Source organism: Lolium rigidum, chromosome 6 (assembly GCF_022539505.1).
Source record: "Lolium rigidum isolate FL_2022 chromosome 6, APGP_CSIRO_Lrig_0.1, whole genome shotgun sequence".
NCBI lineage: Eukaryota > Viridiplantae > Streptophyta > Magnoliopsida > Poales > Poaceae > Lolium > Lolium rigidum.
In genome coordinates, this window is record NC_061513.1 from 320,925,755 (window position 1) to 320,944,636 (window position 18,882).

The window sequence follows — 18,882 nt, forward strand, 5'->3', positions numbered from 1 at the left end:
TCGCGTTTTTAGGTCGAAAGGACTCTTATAGGCGAAGATGCGGAGTCCGAGGGGCCACGGGGCCCCCTCATAGTAGGGGGGCGCGCCCCCCCTTGGGCCGCGCCGCCACCACGTGTGGGGCCCCCCAGGGCTCCCCTCTGGTCCTCTCTGACTCTCTGGAAGCTTCCGGGAAAAATAAGGTTCTGGGCATTGATTTCGTCCAATTCCGAGAATATTGCCCGAACAGCCTTTCTGGAACCAAAAACAGCAGAAAATAGGAACTGGCACTTCGGCATCTTGTTAATAGGTTAGTTCCGGAAAACGCATAAAAACATTATAAAGTGCGAGCAAAACATGTAAGTATTGTCATAAAACAAGCATGGAACATCAGAAATTATAGGTACGTTGGAGACGTATCAATTGGCCCCCTTGATAGTTAATGACCCACAAGTATAGGGGATCACAACAGTCTTCGAGGGAAGTAAAACCCAAATTTATTGATTCGACACAAGAGAAGGTAAAGAATACTTATAATCCTTAACAACGGAGTTGTCAATTCAGCTGCACCTGGAAAAGCACTAATGATACTACTAGGAAAAGGCTTACCGCCGGCATCCTGAAAAGGCTTACCGCCGGCATTTTCGAATTCGCCGGCGATAACCTCGCCGGTGGTAAAGTGCTACCGCCGGCATATTCGTAAGTGCCAGCGGTAAGGTGGAAATACCCCCGGCAGTTTTCCCAACTCGCCGGCGGTAATAGGTACCACCGGCATCTCCCAACTCGCCAGCGGTAATTTTAGTTACCACCGGCAAACAGCCCTATGTGCCAGCGGTATGTATTTTAGGATTTAAAAAAAACTGACATTAAATCACAAAACCTTCAGATAAAGAATAAAAACAAATTCACTCTTTATTCTATACGCTCTTTATTCTATACGATCCAAAGTTTCTCTACATAATTGTATTTAAACTGAACAGTAATTACAATTTTGCTCCGACGTGCTCCTCCGCACACAATATTCCTCTAGGTTCACTCCATGATCCCCAGATCGCGCTCCGCTCGATCCTCTTCCTCGCTGTCCAGGAGCACCTAGGGGCTGCTTCTCCTTGCTGCTCGCCTCCGCCATGTTCGTCTCCGATTCCGGCCAAACAACACTGCAACATCATGAAAAAACAACATAAGTGACCTGCCATCTAACGAGTTACCATGGCAGCATTTATGTTTAGAAGGCAATTTGAAAGAAAAAAAAGTAAGGAATATCTTCCTGCTATTACTACCAACTACTGCTACTGAATTATTATCCAGGAGTATGCTACAGAAAACACTAATGGCAAGTCTGAAGAAGAGCGGTAAATGAAATGCATGGGAGTTTCAGACTACCCATGAGACACAAAAGTAAGCTAATATATGTGATGTGACTGGCATTTCAGACTAAACAGGTTTGTAAATTGTAAAGTGTTCAGATCATCTCAAAGCAGATGAATGACCTAATGAACATGATAGCAAATAAAAAGGTGAATCATGTACTGTGTCAGGTTTAATTCAAAACTGAAATACAACTGAAAAAGCATGGAATAATCATTTAGCTAGTTCTAAAAATAGGAAGGCAGAATGAGAGGATTGCAGAACATATGATCTCAGAACAAAGGAGCTAGAACCGCAAGGCACTTACTTATCTCAGTATAAGATCAAATTCAGAAAATTATCTTCAAGCTTGTTCAACCCAGTTCAGTTCTACATCTCTTGTCTTAACTGAGGAAAGCAACAAAGAAGTATTATCATTCAACTGATAAGATGGATGAAGCATTGTGAAATAAGACAATATAACACAAAATCGCTGGTACGGGCATGTTTATTTCTAAACCTTATCAGATGGAAAACATCAGCATGTACCACTCGCAGATCTCGGCGGCTTATATCATATCAGATCGAGCAAGGCGAGAAGGAGCACACACCTGTCGCGAACTGGGCGCAGATCGCGGCGGACGCTATACTAAATTTCTATTAAGCAAGTTCAGCTAACTGCATTCAAGCACTAAATTTATTTCAGTTACTCCAACACAAAGCAATAAAAAGACTGACACTAGCAAGTAGTACTGTACCATGACCAATTTACCATTATGATTATATATCTCTTTTTTCAGTCGCAACTAAAAAAATACAGCGTATGTTTGGAGTATTTTCATATGCTGCCTCACTGTATAATTTATAGTCCGCAGCTGACAGAACTAATGAATAAAAAGACTAGTCACAAAAAGTTGCACAACAGGCCAAGTTGCCGAGAAATCCAAGTGTAATAACATGTCTATAAACATTGCCTACTTTATCAAAAGTTGCACAACAGGCCAGACAGGATGGTGCCAAGGTGCACATGATAGCCATCTGGTACATGTATGCTAAATTAGACAATCGTTTGGGTATGCACAAACTTCTTCAGAACACATGAGCAAATAAAGCATAGCAGAGCATTCAAAAACACAGTAGGATCGTAATTACTGAATACTGAGACCGACCTCGGAATCTAAGAACTTTTCACCACAACAAGGCAGTAATCTGTAGACCTAGGCATCAGCCAGTAGATCCCTAACAATCCCTCGGCAAAGACTAAATTTTCCACCAGCCAAAGCAAACAGGGGCGACTAAACCAGAAAAGCTAAGGTTTTCCCTACAGATTCGCGGCCTAAACTCTTAACCAGCACCGTCAGCTACCTGCATCACTCTAAACGACACCCGAATTCCTAGATCGGCGGCACAATCAACAAGCGAGGCCGTCTGATTTGGACCTCGAGAAAGGGGGAGGAAGGAGCCGGGGCACGCGCATACCTTGAGGAGGACGGTGTCGCCGCGGAAGAGCTGGAGGCGCTCCATGGTGTCGGGGTGGAGCGCGACGACGGAGTTGTCGTCATTGGTGGCCTCGTCGACGAGGCGGTTGGGAGATTTCTTCCTCTCGAGGATCGCCATCGATTAGTGCTTCTTCGCCCCCTTCCTGCAGGCGAACCCGAGTCGGGTGAAAAAATTCAACGGAGAGATCCACAGTCGTCGGCCATATCGAAAGCGGCGGGGGGTAGATCGGGGCGCGGAGACTTACGGATCGGAGGAGGAGGCCTCGCCCTGCGGTGTTGGGGTCGCCATGCTCGCGTGTCGCCGACGGCTGGCGGCGCTAGGTTTCGGCGGCTCCGGGTTCGCCGTGGGAACGAGGGGGAGGGGGCTGCAGGAGTGAGAGAGAGAGAGGTTGGGGTGCGGGGGAGAGAAGAGGGCGGTGGTGGCTGGAGGCGGAGAAGGAGGGGCTTGGGTGGCCGCCGCCGGCGCGTCAGGGGGACATGATGGGGAAGAGAAGTGGGGATTGGAGAGGAGAAGTGGGGATAGGTGCGGGGTGGAAGGGGTGGCATAGGGCCAAATACCCCCGTCGAGTTTCAGCAGCAAACGCCGGCCGTAAATTCGGTCCAACTCGTGCATACCGGCTCAGTTTACCCCCGACGAAAATGAATCCTTCTCGCCTGTGGTATTAAAGTTACCCCCGGCATTTTCGGGGCCAAATCGCCGGCGGTAATAGAAAGTCCATTTAGGTGCCCTCGGCCCAACTTACCCCCGGCGATTTCAGTTTCAACTTGCCGGCGGTAAGGGGCCTAACCCCGGCAACTCCAAACCAGCTCGCCGGCGGTAACTTACCGCCGGCCATCTCGAATCGTACTTGCCGGCGGTAATAAGTGCGGCTATAAGGTTATTTCTAGTAGTGTGATATGGGTGATGTGAAAGCATCAGTAATGTGAGAGCAGTAGTAATAGTAACACAACAGTAGCAGTAACACAAAGGAGTTGGCACCGGAAATATTCCAATGCGTAGTTGACTTTAGAGAAATGATGATGACAGAAGGACCGTGGTTCCCACCTATCTATACTAGTGGTAACTTGATACGTCTCCAACGTATCTATAATTTTTTATGTTCCATGCTAGTTTTATGCCAATAGCTACATGTTTTATATGCACTTTATATCATATTATGGCATTTATTGGACTAACCTATTAACAAGATGCCATAGTGCCAGTTTCGTTTATTATGTCCGTTTATTGCAGAAAAGGCCCAAAAACCAAAGTGCTCGGAAAAATCCAGAAAAATTACAGAAATTCTATTTCGCCAGAAGACCCACGGAGCCAGAAGGGCCAGGCCAGAGGAGGCCCACGGCCTCCTCCCCATCCACTGACGCGGCCAGGAGGGGGGCGGCGCCGCCCTATAGGGTGGGCCCCTCGGGAACCCTCTCGCGCCGCCCTTTCGCCTATATTAAGCTCCTGCCCTGAAAACCCTAAGGAGATCAACTATTTCTCCAGAAGAGTTCCGTAGCTCCGCCGCCACCAAAAACCCTAATTTGGAGGACAGAAGTCTCTGTTTCGGCACCCTGTCGGGACGGGGAATTGCCCCCGGAGCCATCTCCATCGACTCCATCGCCATCTTCATCGCTGTTGATGTCTCCCATGATGAGGAGGGAGTAGTTCTCCCCCGAGGCTGAGGGCTCTACAGGTAGCTATGTGGTTCATCTCTCTCTCCCATGATGTGAACTTTATGTGATCATGAGCTTTGTAATCTAGTTGAATATGTAGATGTTACTCTTGTCTATTATGCACTCTAGAGGTTACTTTAATATGAACTCCGGAATCACTCTCCACGGTGTGATGGTGACAGTGTGCGCATCGTGTGTGATTCTTTTATGACGTTGTGGAGCTTGTTTACTCCGGCTTGAGGTGTGCTTTCGCAGCCCTGCACAATGAATGGTGTTTGTTATCCAACAAGAGAGTGTTTGAGAGTAGCATTTATTTATTCAATTATGTGATCATTGTTGAGAGTGTCCACTAGTGAAAGTATGATCCCTAGGCCTTGTTTCTAAGCATTGAAACACCGTTTCCAACAAGTTCTGCTACATGTTCGCTTGCTGCCATTTTTATTTCAGATTGCAATTACTACTTATAATCATCCATATTACTTGTATTTCACTACCTCTTTGCCGAACTAGTGCACCTATACATCTGATAAGTGTATTAGGTGTGTTGGGGACACAAGAGACTTCTTGTATCTTAATTGCAGGGTTGCTCGAGAGGGATATCTTTGACCTCTACCTCCCTGAGTTCGATAAACCTTGGGTGTTTCACTTAAGGGAAACTTGCTGTTGTTCTACGAACCTCTGCTCTTGGAGGCCCAACACTGTCTACAGGAATAGAAGCGTGCGTAGACATCAAGCTATTTTTCTGGCGCCGTTGCCGGGGAGGTAAGGTAAAAGGTATTCACATCCTCCGACTACTAAGCTATTTCCTAGCATTGTTGCTGGTGTGTGAGTGCTCGAAGCTATTTCCTTTAGATTCTGCAATTATATCTTTTTGTTTCTTGTTTTTATTTCACTAGTTAGGCTTAATGGAAAACAACAAAAAAATTAGAGAACTTTATGAAATTTATATTGAATTAGGACATGATACTTTTGAAGAGAAAATTAAAAAACCTATGGAAGTTTGTCTGCATAATAGTGGTAGTAATGTTATTAGTATAAATATTTTGGACACCATTATTTTTAATGCTATGGAAAAACCCAAGCTTGGGGAAGCTAGTTTATATAAAAATAATCTTTTTTTCTCCTCAGCTTTGGATGAATTATTTTGCCTTGATAATGCTTTGTCTCCAATATGTGGTAATTCGAATGATGCTTGTGATATTCCAATTCCACATGTTGAAAGTATTCCTTTTAAAATACCTATGAAAATTGTTGAAAGGGTTATGAATGATCAATATGTAGGGGATGGATCAGTCCATCCAAGTGTTCACTTGTCTAAACTTACAGAACTTTGTGAGTTATTTGAGATTGCAGGTTTATCAAGAGAAAATGTTATGATGAAACTATTTCCATTGTCACTTAAGGACAAAGCAAAGGAATGGTATAGGCTGCTTGGATGAACAACCATCGAATTGGAAACAGCTTGAATCTCTCTTTTACTCTAAATTTTATCCTCTTCATGAAGTGCATCTAGATAGGAATCACATTTATAATTTTTACCCTCATGATGGAGAAAGCATTGCTCAAGCTTGGGGAAGACTAAAAACATTAATACTCAAATGTCCTAACCATGAGCTTTCTGAGGAAATAGTTGTTACTAATTTTTATGCAAGGCTTTCAAGTCATTATAAGGATTATGTAGATGCATGTTCACAGTGGTTCTTTCACAAGTAAGAAGGTTGAAGCTAGATGGGATCTTCTTGAAAGAATTCAAAGCAATACTGAAGATTGGGAGAACGACAAAGGTAAAGAATCAAGTATAAACTATGAATATGAATGCATTAAGTCTTTCATTGAAACTGCTGGTTTTCAAAAGCTTAGTGATAATTATGGTCTTGATTCTCAAATTATTGTTGATTGTTGTAGAACCTTTGCTTCTCATATTAATGTTCCTAAAGAAAATTGGGACGTGTATCATGAACCTTTCAAAGACACTTGCATGGAAAATGAAATTGTTGTTAATGATTGCAATAAACATGCCCAAACTTCTGGAAATAATATTTCTCATAAGCATGTTAATTTTTGATGAATGCATAGCACTTGTGGAATTAATCAAATCGAAGATGAATATTGTATCCATCATAGGAATGAAAAAACTAGAATGTGGTACAAGGCTCTAAAAGATCTAGGTGAAAAAGTTTGTGACCTCCATCCTTTTATTTGTGAACTTTGCCATGAAGTGGGTCATTTTAATTTTCAATGTTCTGGTCATGATGATAGTATTTCGAATTTAATGAGTACTTCAAGTCTATATTGTGATAACATGATCACTCCTAATCAGCATGATGAACTTACTTTATTTTTGGGGTGTGAAGAGTTATCAAGAAAAATTTCTTTGTTATATATGAGTGATCTTGATATGAATAGTGTGCTGCATGGATGTTATCTCTATTGTGTTAATAATTGCCATGTCAACACCTACATACAAAGTGTTATAAAGGATGGGACTTTACCAAAATATGACTGGACTAATATGTGTTTTGTTCTTATTAATGAAAGAGAGGTATCCTCCCAAGTTTCTTCTATTGTTTCTAATAATAAACCAGGTTATGTGGAGAAGCTTCCTTTCAAGCCTCTCCCTCCTAAAGAGGAAAATAAGAAGAAGAAGGGAACGAAGAAGAAGAAGAAGAGGAGTAAAAGGAGAGAGGAAACGGTATCTTCTCCCAAACTTGTTGCTCCTATTACAATTGATACTTATAATTCTGAATTCGATGATTCTAAACTTGATGATGAACCTATGCCTGTTATTTATATTAGTGATCATGATTGGGAAAAGCACATTTCTTTTGATATTGAAGATCTCTGGGACACTAATTCTGAAAATGATGATGTTAATAATTGCCATAGTATTTGTACTATCCATGTTTCTTCCCATGATGATATAGAAAGCTCTAAGCTTGGGGATGAGATGTTTGAAAATCCTTTTGCTACTGATGATTATATGTTTGATACATCTCCTTCTAGTAACAATGATGGTATGTTTACAGATGAACACACTTTGGAAGATAACTATTCTATTTCTTATGATGATACTATGCCTCCAATCTTTGACAATTATTATAAAGAATACTATGACATAGGTTATAATTACAGTCATCCTCATGAAACTTGTCATAGTTATGGAGGGATTACCCAAAACCATCTCTCTAATATACAACTTGTCTATCATATTCAAGTTCGTTATGGTGATTGTGATATTTTCAGTCCATCTACTATTGATGATAAAATTCATTATGATTATTCTATGCCTCCAATTTATGATGATTATAATGATGGATGTGATAGTTTTACTCCCACTATTACTAATAAAATTGATTATGGTTGTGTGGAGAGTAATGATACTTTTATGCATGTGGATCATGATAAGAATGCTTTATGCGATAGCTATATTGTTGAGTTTATCAATGATACCACTGAAAATTATTATGAGAGAGGGAGACATGGTTTTATATATCTCAATAATATTAAGTCACCTCTCTTTTTGTTGAAAATTTTGAAGTTGCACTTGCTTTGTCTTTCTATGATAGTAGCTTCATGCTTCAATAATTTGTTTTCTTACAAGATTCGTTTGCATAGAAAGTGGGTTAGACTTAAATGTGTTTGGTATTTGCTTTTTGATGCTCTCTTATATTCAACTCTCATCTTTATAAGAGCATCATGAAAATTATCATGCCTAGCTAAAAGGCTTTAAAGAAAAGCGCTCTTGGGAGACAACCCATTGTTTTATTTCTGCAATTTTTGTTTTATTTTTGAGTCAAGGTACTGCCTACTACTGTAGCAATATCTTTGTATCTTTATTTTCTTGCATTGTGTTGTCAAGTAAAGTCCTTGATACTAGATTTGGATTTCTACGCAGAAACAGATTTTTAGCTATCACGAATTTGAGCTTTTCTCTCCGTATAAAAATCTGACAATTCTGAAAAAATTCATGAGTAATCCTCAGATATGTACGCAACTTTCATTCAACTGGAGCTTTTCCATCTGAGCATGTTAAGTGCCTCGAAAAATTCGTCTTCACGGACTGTTCTGTTTTGACAGATTCTGACTTTTATTTCGCATTGCTCTTTTACAGTCTTTGAGTGGATTTCTTTGCTCCATTAAATTTCAGTAGCCATGGGGATGATTGTGTCCTTGCTGAACATGTGAATTTTTGAATATGAACTAACCCTCTAATGAGATTGCTTTGAGTTTGGTGTGAAGGAAGTTTTCAAGGATCAAGAGAGGAGGATGATACAATATGATCAAGAAGAGTGAAAAGCCTAAGCTTGGGGATGCCCCCGTGGGTCATCCCCATATATTCCAAGAAGACTCAAGCGTCTAATCTTGGGGATGCCCAAGGCATCCCCTTCTTCATCGACAATTTATCAGGTCATCTCTAGTGAAACTATATTTTAATTCCGTCACATCTTATGCACTTTACTTGGAGCGCCTGTGTGCTTTTTCGTTTTGTTATTTTCATTCTCTGAATAAATCGGATCCTAGCATGCTTGTGTGGGAGAGATACACGCTCCGCTTTTTCATTTGAACACTTGTGTTCTTCGTTTTATTTTAATATTCATGGCGAAAGCTGAAAGCCTCATCATTTATTTTTCATGTTCATGGCGGAAGCTGAAAGCCTCAGCATTGATTGTTATTTGGTTGGAAACAGAAAATGCTTCATGTGGTAGTTGGTATATTGTCTTGAATAATTTGATGCTTGGCAATTGTTTTGAGCTCTCAAGTAGATTATGTTTAAGCTTTTGCACCATGTAGTTTAAGCCTATTAGTGGAGAACTACCGTAGAGCTGGCTGAAATTTGGTTTGCATGATTGGTCTCTCTAAGGTCTAGATATTTTCTGGTAAATTTTTTTGAGTAACAAGGAAGATAGTGTAGAGTCTTATAATGCTTGCAATATGTTTTTATGTAAGTCTTGCTGTACCGGTTTATACTTGTGTTTGCTTCAAACAACCTTGCTAGCCAAAGCCTTGTACTCAGAGGGAATGCTTCTCGTGCATCCAAATCCTTGAGCCAAAACCTGTGCCATTTGTGCCACCATAACTACCTATTATGTGGTATTTTCTTTCATTCCAAGTAAATACTTCATGTGCTACCTTTAAACAATTCAAAACTTTATTACTCCTTATTTGGGTCAATGTTTTATAGCTCATGAGGAAGTATGTGGTGTTTTATCTTTCAATCTTGTTGGGCAGACTTTCAGCAATGGACTAGTGGCATATACATCCGCTTATCCAATAATTTTGCAAAAAGAGCTGGCAACGGGGTGCCCAGCCCAAATTAATTAAATTTCATTAATAATTCTCTTCACATGTTTTGCCCTGATTTGTCAGTAAGCAACTTAATTTTGCAATAGACACTCCTCCATGGTATGTGAAATGTTGGAAGGCACCCGAGGATTCGGTTAGCCATGGCTTGTGAAAGCAAAAGGTTGGGAGGAGTGTCATCTATAAATAAAACTAAAATACATGTGTAAACAAAAGAGAAGAGGGATGATCTACCTTGCTGGTAGAGATAACGTCCTCCATGGGAGCCGCTCTTTGAAAGTCTGTTTGACAAGGGGGTTAGAGTGCCCACTACCATTCGTTGACAACAACAAACACCTCTCAAAACTTTATTTTTTATGCTCTCTTTATGATTTCAAAAACTTAAAAAGCTCTAGCACATGATTTAATCCCTGCTTCCCTCTACGAAGGGCCTATCTTTTACTTTATGTTGAGTCAGTTTACCTACTTCTTTCTATCTTAGAAGCAAACACTTGTGTCAATTTTGTGTGCATCATTTCTTATGTGCTTGCTTATTGCACTCATCATATTACTTTGTGTTGACAATTATCCATGAGATATACATGTTAAAAGTTGAAAGCAATTGCTGAAACTTAAATCTTCCTTTGTGTTGCTTCAAAACCTTTTATTAAGAATCTATTGCTTTATGAGTTAACTCTTATGCAACACTTTTTGATGCTTGTCTTGAAAGTACTATTCATGAAAAGTTTTTGCTATATGATTCAGTTGTTTAGTCATTATCTATTTGTTAGCAAACTATAGACCATTGCTTTGAGTCACTTCATTCATCTCATATGCTTTACAATAGTATGGATCAAGATTATGTTGGTAGCATGTCACTTAAGAAATTATTCTTGTTATCGTTTACCTACTCGAGGACGAGTAGAACTAAGCTTGGGGATGCTTGATACGTCTCCAACGTATCTATAATTTCTTATATTCCATGCTAGTTTTATGCCAATAGCTACATGTTTTATATGCACTTTATATCATATTATGGCATTTATTGGACTAACCTATTAACAAGATGCTACAGTGCCAGTTTATTATGTCTGTTTATTGCAGAAAAGGCCCAAAAACCAAAGTTCTCGGAAAAATCCAGAAACATTACAGAAATTCTATTTCGCCAGAAGACCCACGGAGCCAGAAGGGCCGAGCCGGAGGAGGCCCACGGCCTCCTCCCCATCCACTGGCGCGGCCAGGAGGGGGGCGGCGCCGCCCTATGGGGTGGGCCCCTCGGGCACCCCCTCGCGCCGCCCTTTCGCCTATATTAAGCTCCTGCCCTGAAAATCCTAAGGAGATCAATGATTTCTTGTGACGCCCCCAAACCGGTATCCTGAGGATTCCAGCGATCCCGCCGAAATCCGCACGATATCGATTCAGAGACGCCCTCCGACACGACGTGCGCGAGAAATCACACACGTGATGCCAGAGGAATTAACACGAGCGGTAACATTACAACAGGATTACAATAGAGCCCACAAGATACATATACTACAACAACGACTCCAACGAGTCAAGATACAAATATACAATACAAAGATCCGAATCATACGAAGATTGAATACATCCGAGTACGGACAAGATACAAATTGGACTAAGAGTCCTGAAGATAACCAGTGGCGTCCATAACCCTGCCCAGGCCAAGCCGGAAGAGTAACCTTGCTAACGTCGTCATGTCGTACCTGTCAAAGTCGGGCCATCGGTTGCCGACAAAAGGGAGGAAGCAAAAGAGAAAGGGGAAAAGGCGAGAGTAAGTACCAAGGAACGAACTCCGGCACGTACTTAGCGAGACTGGAAATGGCTATGCTCGCCGAGCGAGTATAAATATATATCGCCTGGGGCTATATGGTAGGTTTAGCGGCAGCAAAACTATAACCAATAGAGACACACTACAACATCCGTCTACTCGTAGAAGATAAGAGAGCGCATAAGGTAACGAGATAAATACTACACAAACATAACCCGACCAAATACACATATCCCCTTCAACAATTGCGAAGAGGCAATGTAAAAGGCACTCAACGGTGGACAAGTTTTATTAGGTATCGGTGGTAGTAATGCTATATTACTACGACAGTTATTAACAGATTATTAGCAACAAGATAACAGTGCAAGTTGTTCTATGATCAAGCTATACAATTCCAAGTCGTCCATAACCGCGGACACGGCTTATCGATAAGATGTACACCCTGCAGGGGTTGCCCAAATGTAACCATACGCATGCTCGACCCACTTACGACAGGTGGATGTCTCACAACAAGACCGTTCCCAGCTCAACAAGAAAGTCTAGGGGGCCACCCGACTAAGCTACCCGTAACGAAGTCCGGCCGTACTCCGAAGCGGACTCGGGGTTTGCGTTAACGGCTAGGCGTGCAAACCACACGCTTCGCTAAACGTTCCGCGGGGTACAGCACAGAATATAAACACCCGAAGGCAACAGGAAGTAAACACCCGAAGGCAACAGTAAGTAAAGCATGGCATACATGGCATAGGCAAATAAAACCAAGGTTGTGGCCCCCTTTTCAACGGACTTGAGAAAAGGTAATGGGTGAGGGGGGTCCCAATAATCGTCCCCACGCATGGGTAGAGCGCTCAATCTCGGAACAGATAACAAGAACTCGGGTCCTAGGGGACATTAGCGAGTCAAAGTTCCGATGCTTTCGCAAAGGGGCTCACAGATGCCTCTGCTTACAATTTTAGTTGTTAACAAATAAGTAAAACAGGTGTATCTCCAACAATTGATATAGCATGTGATAACCTCCCAACAACCCAACATATCCCGATAACAGATCGAGATAAACAACAGAGCCTAAACACGCCTACGACTCGCAAGGCTCAAACATCAAGCAACGGCTATGGGTAAGGAATGATATATATAGGATTATTATGGTAAACAAGTGGAATAGGACACGTGACTCGATAAAGAAGCGCAACATAAGGATAGCAATGCGAGGGAGAGAGTAAAATAGGTGAAGAGAGAGGGCTCGCCTGTGAAAAGCTGCAGAAGAACTTGTCGGAGAACTCGTCGTATCTCACATCACCACTTCGTGATCCTATCCGGGAAGAAGCAAATGCTGGACAAACAACGCATGCAAGTCTTACTACTACGGAAGAAGAATCGGCATGCTCAAGATATGGTATGCATGCATGACATGGAAAACATGATGCGGCGATGCAACTTATATCCAATTTAAACGGAATCGGAATTCCGACAAACAATTATTAGGTTCGAGTTGTTTATCTACCCTGCAAATTAAATGTTGATTAACATGGAAACACAAGGCATAGGTGCGCTACGCAAAATTAAATGGAACCGGGATAAGATAACAATCCCGCACAATTCCATATTTAATTATTATTAGGTGAATCGCTATCAACCCGAACAACCCCATGATATGACATGCGATGCGGCACATGATGATATGGCAAATGCAACAAGTTATAGATGGTACATTTATAAAATAGGTTGGCTTATGATCGGGGTCTCACGGTATCGGACCAAGGCGGTCACCAGATTCGGTTTTGGGAAGGGAGAAGACGCCGGTGATTCCGTGAAGGAGTACTTGGGGTTCCGTGTTCCGTCTTCAATTGTCGATGGCGGACTCGAATGGGCGCCAATGGCCTTGACGAAACATCAAGAATTGGCCGCGCCAAACAGAGAGCTCGTTGAGGAGTAGCAGATGAGCGGAACAACAAACTGTCCAGACGGAACAGATGCACAAGATGATCAGATCGGCGAGGCTAGACCGCAACAACAAAAAGGAACACAATTTAGACAAGCACCATATCCAGTGCACCGCACATCGATGAGATACACAGGAACACGGAGAGATTGCACGAAGGAATTGTCCTGCCTTTCCAGGAGCAAACAGCATCAACACTGGGACCTCGTCGGGGCAGGGCAAAGCAGGTGTTGGCCGTGAGCATGAGCGCGTTTGGAGGTCGAGGCGGGCGTGGAGCCCTCGGCGACGCGAGACGGGAAGCATAGGGACGCGCAGGCGGGGCCCACGCCGGAGGCGGCCATGGCGACGAGAGCATCTCGTGAGGCGGGGCGCGCGAAGGTGCTCACGGAACGGAGCAGAGGAACGTTTGTGGCGGCGCGGCGGCTAGAGGAGGTGGCCTGCCAGGTCGAGGGCGACGAACGTGGGGTCAAGGACGGAGGGAACAACGGCGTCTGATCCTTGGCGACGAGAAGGAGGAGGTCGCGGCGCGGGCGGCGCCGAGCTAGGGGAAGGGAGGAAGCGGCGGCCGGTGCACAGGAAGGAGACGCGGGCCGCTCTGGCGTTGAGGTGGTGCGGACAAGGGCGCGCTCGCACGGGGAGGAGGAAGCGAGCGGTGGCCGGAGTGAGGTGAGAGGCGGCGCACGGCCGGAGTTCGTGGGGGCGAGGTCGGGAGCGAGGCAGAGAGGAACGCAGGTCGGGGTCGCGTGCGGGACGAGAGGAGCTCGGGGTCGGGCTCGAGCTAGCAGCAGCAGAGGGGCAAGGACCCGATGGCAAAACTTGCCGGCGGCGGGAGGGGGGTTTTGCAAAAGTGCCAGGGGATCCGGATGGGGTTAGGGTTTGGTCCGGGATGGGCCAGGTGGGCTGGAAGGGATGCGGGGTGGGCTGCCGGCTGGGCCTGGTGGCCTGGCCGGTTGGCTGGAGCTTGTCTCCCTTTTTTTTTATTTTAAAACAGTTTTCTGTTTTTATTTCCTGGTTGTTTTAAAACCATTTCAAATAGTTTTTATATAGGAAAACAAGTAAAGAAAATTATATTTTCATTTGAGATAAAAAGTGGGGAATAATTTAGCAATAAAATAGGGTTTAATAAAATAACTTTGGTGTTTCAAAAACATGCATGATGCCATGGTTATGCATAAAAGAAAAAGAACAAACAATATCTATTAGGGGTACTACCCGGGGCCGTTACAATCGACACCACTAACAAGGAATCTCGCCCCGAGATTCCACGTCCAGCTAGGGGGAAGAGAGGTGAACTATCGGATCTTCAGGCGACGTGTCGATCTCCACGACACCACTAACAAGAAATCTTGCTCCATGTAGATCGGCGACACCACTAACAAGAATTCGTTGTTCCGGTGTTGATGATGCGCCTCTGTCGGAATACTCCGTAGATCGGACCTAATAGGTGAGGGGGCAAAGATCGTCCAACCCGCGTCGGAACCTAAGACTCAGAGAACTCGGATAAGAGAGAAGACTCAAAACTCGCAAAGGTAAGAGGAGAAAGAACAGAGGTAAGGAGAAAAATTAGAGCTAATCAGATCTATCCAACGATTTTTAGAAAATAGTTTTGACACTAGACACAACGTCCGTTGGCAAGGTTATCCTACAGGCTGGACTAGTGGGGTACCGCAACCTGAGCTCTGATACCAACTTGTGACGCCCCCAAACCGGTATCCTGAGGATTCCAGCGATCCCGCCGAAATCCGCACGATATCGATTCAGAGACGCCCTCCGACACGACGTGCGCGAGAAATCACACACGTGATGCCAGAGGAATTAACACGAGCGGTAACATTACAACAGGATTACAATAGAGCCCACAAGATACATATACTACAACAACGACTCCAACGAGTCAAGATACAAATATACAATACAAAGATCCGAATCATACAGAAGATTGAATACATCCGAGTACGGACAAGATACAAATTGGACTAAGAGTCCTGAAGATAACCAGTGGCGTCCATAACCCTGCCCAGGCCAAGCCGGAAGAGTAACCTTGCTAACGTCGTCATGTCGTACCTGTCAAAGTCGGGCCATCGGTTGCTCGACAAAAGGGAGGAAGCAAAAGAGAAAGGGGAAAAGGCGAGAGTAAGTACCAAGGAACGAACTCCGGCACGTACTTAGCGAGACTGGAAATGGCTATGCTCGCCGAGCGAGTATAAATATATATCGCTCGGGGCTATATGGTAGGTTTAGCGGCAGCAAAACTATAACCAATAGAGACACACTACAACATCCGTCTACTCAGAGAAGATAAGAGAGCGCATAAGGTAACAGATAAATACTACACAAACATAACCCAGCCAAATACACATATCCCCTTCAACAATTGCGAAGAGGCAATGTAAAAGGCACTCAACGGTGGACAAGTTTTATTAGGTATCGGTGGTAGTAATGCTATATTACTACGACAGTTATTAACAGATTATTAGCAACAAGATAACGGTGCAAGTTGTTCTATGATCAAGCTATACAATTCCAAGTCGTCCATAACCGCGGACACGGCTTATCGATAAGATGTACACCCTGCAGGGGTTGCCCAAATGTAACCATACGCATGCTCGACCCACTTACGACAGGTGGATGTCTCACAACAAGACCGTTCCCAGCTCAACAAGAAAGTCTAGGGGGCCACCCGACTAAGCTACCCGTAACGAAGTCCGGCCGTACTCCGAAGCGGACTCAGTGGTTTGCGTTAACGGCTAGGCGTGCAAACCACACGCTTCGCTAAACGTTCCGCGGGGTACAGTACGAATATAAACACCCGAAGGCAACAGGAAGTAAACACCCGAAGGCAACAAGAAGTAAAAGCATGGCATAGATGGCATAGGCAAATAAAACCAAGGTTGTGGCCCCCTTTTCAACCGACTTGAGAAAAGGTAATGGGTGAGGGGGGTCCCACAATCGTCCCCACGCATGGGTAGAGCGCTCAATCTCGGAACGAGATAACAAGAACTCGGGTCCTAGGGGACATTAGCGAGTCAAAGTTCCGATGCTTTCGCAAAGGGCTCACAGGATGCCTCTCGCTTACAATTTTAGTTGTTAACAAATAAGTAAAACAGGTGTATCTCCAACAATTGATATAGCATGTGATAACCTCCCAACAACCCAACATATCCCGATAACAGTATCGAGATAAACAACGAGAGCCTAAACACGCCTACGACTCGCAAGGCTCAAACATCAAGCAACGGCTATGGGTAAGGAATGATATATATAGGATTATTATGGTAAACAAGTGGAATAGGACACGTGACTCGATAAAGAAGCGCAACATAAGGATAGCAGTGCGAGGGAGAGAGTAAAATAGGTGAAGAGAGAGGGCTCGCTCGTGAAAAGCTGCGAGAAGAACTTGTCGGAGAACTCGTCAGTATCTCACATCACCACTTCGTGATCCTATCCGGAAGAAGCAAATGCTGGACAAACAACGCATGCAAGTCTTACTACTACGGAAGAAGAATCGGCATGCTCAAGATATGGTATGCATGCATGACATGGAAAACATGATGCGGCGATGCAACTTATATCCAATTTAAACGGAATCGGAATTCCGACAAACAATTATTAGGTTCGAGTTGTTTATCTACCCTGCAAATTAAATGTTGATTAACATGGAAACACAAGGCATAGGTGTGCTACGCAAAATTAAATGGAACCGGGATAAGATAACAATCCCGCACAATTCCATATTTAATTATTATTAGGTGAATCGCTATCAACCCGAACAACCCCATGATATGACATGCGATGCGGCACATGATGATATGGCAAATGCAACAAGTTATAGATGGTACATTTATAAAATAGGTTGGCTTATGATCGGGGTCTCACGGTATCGGACCAAGGCGGTCACCAGATTCGGGTTTTGGGAAGGGAGAAGACGCCGGTGATTCCGTGAAGGAGTACTTGGGGTTCCGTGTTCCGTCTTCAATTGTCGATGGCGGACTCGAATGGGCGCCAATGGCCTTGACGAAACATCAAGAATTGGCCGCGCCAAACAGAGAGCTCGTTGAGGAGTAGCAGATGAGCGGAACAACTGTAACATTCCAAAAATTCAAAACAAAATAAATGAATTTCCCTAGTTCCAAATTTTGGAACCAACAAAAACTTTTATTAAATGAAGTATGATACATAGTGATCTTGTTTAATTCTTGTGCTATTGCCATGATTGATTGTTATAGTAGTTTGAAATAAACTTAAACCCTAAAACTCACCCCTCTTATCACCATCCTAGTTAAAATAAAATAAAAGGAAATTAAATAAGAAAAAGGCATATGTGCCTATGGCTACCATTATCAACATTTACCCTAGACCTTTCCACTTTACTTAAAGGATTAGAAAAGCTTTATAAACCTTATATAGTACTTCTTAAATCATTTATAGGTTGAAACCAAAAAGAATAAAAAGAAAACTAAAAATGCCATAGAGGCATATGAGAGTAAAATAGTAAATATGAGAATTTAAGAAAACTAACCCTAGGACTTGTGTGAATGGTTGGATCACCTCCATATATCATTTTCAACATTCAACAAAACCAATTGGGTCAAACCAAGTCAAATTAAATATAAAATACCACATATGCATAAAAGCATATGTGACACATAAACTTTTACCAAACATTGACCTAGGTCTCTAAACCTTGACTAAATGATGGGAAACCCTCTCTAAAACTAACATAACACTAAATGGACCCTAACCCATGTCCAAGTGAAGCAAGATAAACCCTTTACAAGTTTATTAAAATTTAACACCTCATCCCTTATGTATTAAGGCCAAATTTGCAAATCTTTGAGCAAGACCAAATGAATTGGGTTCAATGCTCTTAAAAATGTTTCTAAACTCATAAGAACCACCTTAGAGTCAACCAAAGTCAAATCAAATAAAGAGAAATCAAATAGGGAGAAAATTCCCAAATTTCCCTCACATACACATTATGCCAAATTACAAAACTTCAACCAAGGCCACCATTGCTTGATCTCTTGCTTGTAGAATGTTCATATATGATAAATAAACACATTTGCATCAAAGAAACCAAAATTAAATCAAAGAAAATCTCTAACTCAACATACATGTGATAATGGTCATGTTGCCACTTTATAAAATGTTCCCCACTTTACCCCTCTGTATTTCTCAACTCTCAAACTAAACTTGGTCAACTATGACCATGTCATCCAAGACCATGTCAAGGTCAACAACTTTCATGTTGACCATCTCTGCTAATGTTGACTAGGTTGACCAGAAAGACAGGGGACAAGTGGAGACTTTAAATCTATGTGAAGATGGCCCCATTTTGGAATTCTTGTAAACCTTCACCAAAATGAGCACCACCACCACCATTCCATCACTCTAATTATATA

At 42.9% G+C, this 18,882-nt stretch overlaps 1 long non-coding RNA gene across 1 annotated transcript; it reads right to left on the reverse strand.

Moving 5' to 3' along the window:
• Positions 1 to 866: 866 nt before the first annotated feature.
• LOC124659350 lies at positions 867 to 1,717 on the reverse strand. The gene is made up of 2 exons (XR_006989548.1): positions 1,652 to 1,717; positions 867 to 1,133 (listed from the first exon to the last, which is right to left on the reverse strand). It is a non-coding gene; the product is annotated as an uncharacterized LOC124659350 (long non-coding RNA).
• Between the last annotated feature and the right edge of the window lie 17,165 nt (positions 1,718 to 18,882).